The 4,261-nt window shown below is 33.6% G+C and overlaps 1 long non-coding RNA gene across 1 annotated transcript; it reads left to right on the top strand.

Moving 5' to 3' along the window:
- Window positions 1-1,379: 1,379 nt before the first annotated feature.
- On the top strand, window positions 1,380-3,450 carry LOC122028172. The gene is made up of 3 exons (XR_006124665.1): window positions 1,380-1,500; window positions 2,868-2,954; window positions 3,392-3,450. It is a non-coding gene; the product is annotated as an uncharacterized LOC122028172 (long non-coding RNA).
- Window positions 3,451-4,261: the final 811 nt, after the last annotated feature.

Genomic DNA, 4,261 nt, shown 5'->3' with positions numbered 1-4,261 from the left:
TCTCTCCCTCTGTTTTGCAGTCACTATTCTTCCAATCCCTCTCATTCCTTTTTCTATTCTGGAATTCTTTTAACTTTTTATTGTTGGCCGGATTAGGTGGTCCAAGGAAGAATAATCTGCTGCAATGGCTACTGCCAATGATACCACGTTGCACGTGGATCTGATCATGTTCCCCTCTTGATTTTAGAGATCATTCTTTTAATTTGAGATTTGAATTCTTTTTCTTTCGTCAAACTTTAGGAATTGGTGGACTGGAATATCTGTTACCAGGAGAAGTTTTGGATTATGTTCCTCATCTGCGCCTCTGGAAGGGGCACGCCGGAGATCCTTGTTGAATTGAAGGTAAATTGCTAAAAGAATAAGTTTAGTTTGGTCATCTCTTGTTCATGCCTCACGTTTCAGCTTCAGGAAAATGGTTTGGTTTCACATTTACTCTTCAAACACAGTAGATTTGAATGTTGGATAAGACTATGTCTATGTCTTAAGGTTGAAGCTCTTATAATATCTTAATCTTCACAATATAATTGCCATCTTAATAACAAGATATATATTACATGTAAGCCATGATGATTATGAGTCTAGCTCACCTCCTATTGTCCATTTTATCATCTCGAAGAATCGACTAACTAAATTTAGATATCAAACTATGCAGACTTCGTCAAGCTTTGCATAGAAATTGGAAATCGTGACTGAGAGAAGCACCTTCTTGATGTTATAAATCAACTCAATATGCTTATTTTCCTGGCTGGCTAGATCATCTTCTTAACATTATCATGCTATATGTAAGCCATGATCGATGCTCCTTCCTCTTCCCCTTCATAGATCGACGCCACCACCATTTTCCTCCTCGCCATTGGCATTCTGGTAATTTTTCCTTTATCCATCGTCGCTACTGATGTCCTTCCTCATCTTTGATAGTTCCATCTTCTTGATCTCTTGATTGCAAGTATTAATTGATTGATGCATGCAATGTGTTTGATTAATTTCCTCAAACACTACCCTGAGTTGATTTTATCATTTTTGTTTGCTAGATTGAGGAGTTGTTATTTCCTGTTGCTAAGTTGGTTTTATGTATTCCTTGAACTATCAAGTTTCTTTTATGTCTATGCTAATTCTTTTCACTGATATGCCATGTTTTCTGGTTTATAAATTTACCTCTTTTTGTTGTTGTTGTTTCTACCGGATTTGTGTGTTGGGCTACTTAGACGCGCTACATATACAACATAAAGGCTTTGATCATTAAGTGAGTATTTTCTTCTGACCTTCTTATTAAATCGATTCATGACTAAGTTAATTATGATCATTAAGGATTTGCCAGCCTCTCCCTCGGCCGCGGTTGCTCTAGCAGGGACCACGGATGGGCCTGCCAATGACGAAGGGAATCTCTCCGATGCCAAAGGGCTTGCCAAGGAAGCTGCTTTCTTGTTCCAGAACCGGCGGTTCCAGGAGTGCGTTGAAATATTGAGCCAGATTTTTGATAAAAAGAGGGGTGATGCGAAGGTGCGTCTAATTTATCTTTCATTATACTATGATTCTGCTGTCTGGTACATTTCTGGTTAGGGAGATTTTGAATACTAATTCTCAATGGAAAGTGCTGCTCGAATGACGACTTGATAATTTGTAGAATAGATAACTGAAGAAGACAAGTCTCTCTTAGTCCAATAATTATTTCAAGCATTTATACCAATCTTCTAGCATATGCAGACGCTACCACATATCCAAGCTATGAGCAAATGAAAGATCCTTTATGATGAAAAATATATAAGATTTTGGGGCTTAAAAAATGGTGAAAAGATCAACAGATCTTGCACATGGCTTAATGACCTAAGGATATCTTTTATGAAATTGCAGCTAATGCATGACGGATGTAATTCTACGGTGAGACCAACAATTAAGAGCAACAGGATTTTAACTTTCTCTATGGTCAACCTTGCATAATGGAACTTGTAGATTCCTACTCTGTGTTGTTTGCTATGAAGAAGAGTGTACTGTAATCATGTGTGAACTGTTGATATTATAGATTTTAGAGTCAAAGTCAGTAGCCTGCAGTTACTTTAGAGTCCAAATATTAGATGCTAAGTTGTTAAGATTAAACCTCAAGGGGCCCTCCTCACCTTTTCTTGCACCTGACCTTTCATAAGACATCAACTCCTAGTGTGTTTAGCATTTGCATTCCAGATTCATTATATTTCATGTGCAGCAAGCTTAGATTCTTTACCACAAATAAATTCTTAGATTTAGTGTTTTTAGAATGTTTAGGTTTTGTGAACTGTTGTGATAATGGAACCTGTTGTCTACTTGTTTATTTCTTCACTTTGATTATCATTTGTCATTGATTTAATCTGTATTTTAGTTGAAATATAATTCGACTTCAACTCTTAAGGATTTTACACTGACTATATTTTACTTGGTTCTTCTCCATACGAAAATCAATTAACCAGTTATTATACAAATCAAGAATGTAAAATTCCTCAAATTTGTTCTATTTTAATTGAAATCTCATTGATTCCCAAAGATGACAGTGATCCAATGATTCTTTGTTAGGTTTGATATGAAAGAAGAATTTGCATATTTGGTATCCCCACTTCTACTTTTTGTGCAAGGCTTTTACACTGTTTGTCTTTAGGTCTCCCTAATAGTTGCAACTTAGGGTTTGATGTTGTTTCTCCATGTCAAAATGTATTAATTGGCTGCTATATGAAACATGTCTATTTTTTCCTCTAATTATTTCTATTTTAACTAATATCTTACTCATTTTTAAAGTACATGATGATTTGTTGTTGACTTGCATACAAAAGAAGAGAAGTTTACTTACTATGTGTAGTTCTTGATTGTGTGAACTCTTAATCATTTTCTATTTAATTTAGGTTCTTCATAACATTGTTGTTGCAGAATACTTACGAGATGGTTGCACTGATCCTAGGAATCTCCTTGATGCATTAAACAAGGTTAAAGTAAGTTTACTGAATCACAGGTAATTGGTTTTTTTAATTAATTTATGAAGATAATTTCTCATCTTCATACTGACATTCTTGAGGAAACAAATTATTAAACATTAAAGCTATAATCATATTAAACATATGATATTATATGACATGATTATACTTAACATGTATGATAAGGTTAAACATGATCTTTAGAATCATCCATTCTTCTATAGCAGAAAAGTTTGCTGTTCCTTGGGAATCATGTCTTCTCCAAATCATGGTATTTTGAATATTGCTAATATTTTATTATATATTTCATATAATTTCACCATTTTCTTTATTTTTTTTTTAAAGTTGGAAATAATTTAATCCATGTTTATCCATTTAGTCAATATTAGTATTGTTCTTGCAACTGAAAATATATTTTACATGCACTCTTTGATTAATAACTATATTGGTTATAGGAGCAGAGTGAAGAGCTTGCGCATACTTTTGTGGACTAGATTGACTCTGAGAATAGCTGCCTAGGCTATATGGTTTCAGGGTCAAAAGCTAATAACGCTTCAATTCATCAAAGTGCTACTATAAATAGCAGTAGAGTTGTCCATGCCAAAGAGTTTGATGTTTCAGTAACAATGTTGAATATTGTATGTAGTTCAACGCATTTTGTTAAAAATTTTCTTTCCATAATTAGTGAATGAGTTAATAAATTGCTCTCTTCTTAGTATTTTTGTTAATTTGGTTCTTCATAGGCAATCATTCTCTACCATATCCATGAGCATGCACAGTCAATATCTGTTCTCAAAAAGTTATTCCAGAATATCGAGCCAATTGAAGAGGTATGCCTTAATTTAATCATCTTATGAGTTATTGATAAGATGATTCTTTTTATTCTGCCTTGCTATTTTTTCCTATGCAATAAATAGCTCTCCGTGTATGCCTTCTTCTACTGGATGTTGCATTAGCTTGTGAAGATATTTTACAAGTCTCAGTAAGTTTCTTTGTAATCAACACCTTTTTCTTTTTTATTTTCCACAATGATGTCTCTTTTATTTTTTTTTTAAATTCACAAAATGAAAGTGCTGCAATATATGTTTTAATGTGTTTTTACATTTTACAAATCTCAAGTACTCCATGGTTGAAATTGATGAAGTGCGGTTCGAGTGGGCTAAATGCATGTTAGATTACATTTGAGTAGGAAAGGTATTTTATTTTTGAAAACTTTGGATGATGCAAGCATTTGCATGGAATGTAAATTGTGGATACTACCTTGATATGTACAATATCTATTACCTTATTATGTTGTAAAAAGAATATTTGTGTATTTTATGGAT

The sequence above is a fragment of the Zingiber officinale genome, chromosome 10A (assembly GCF_018446385.1).
Source record: "Zingiber officinale cultivar Zhangliang chromosome 10A, Zo_v1.1, whole genome shotgun sequence".
NCBI classification, from domain to species: domain Eukaryota; kingdom Viridiplantae; phylum Streptophyta; class Magnoliopsida; order Zingiberales; family Zingiberaceae; genus Zingiber; species Zingiber officinale.
The sequence above is the reverse complement of the archived record's forward strand: the minus strand, read 5'-3'. Positions and strand labels throughout refer to the sequence as shown.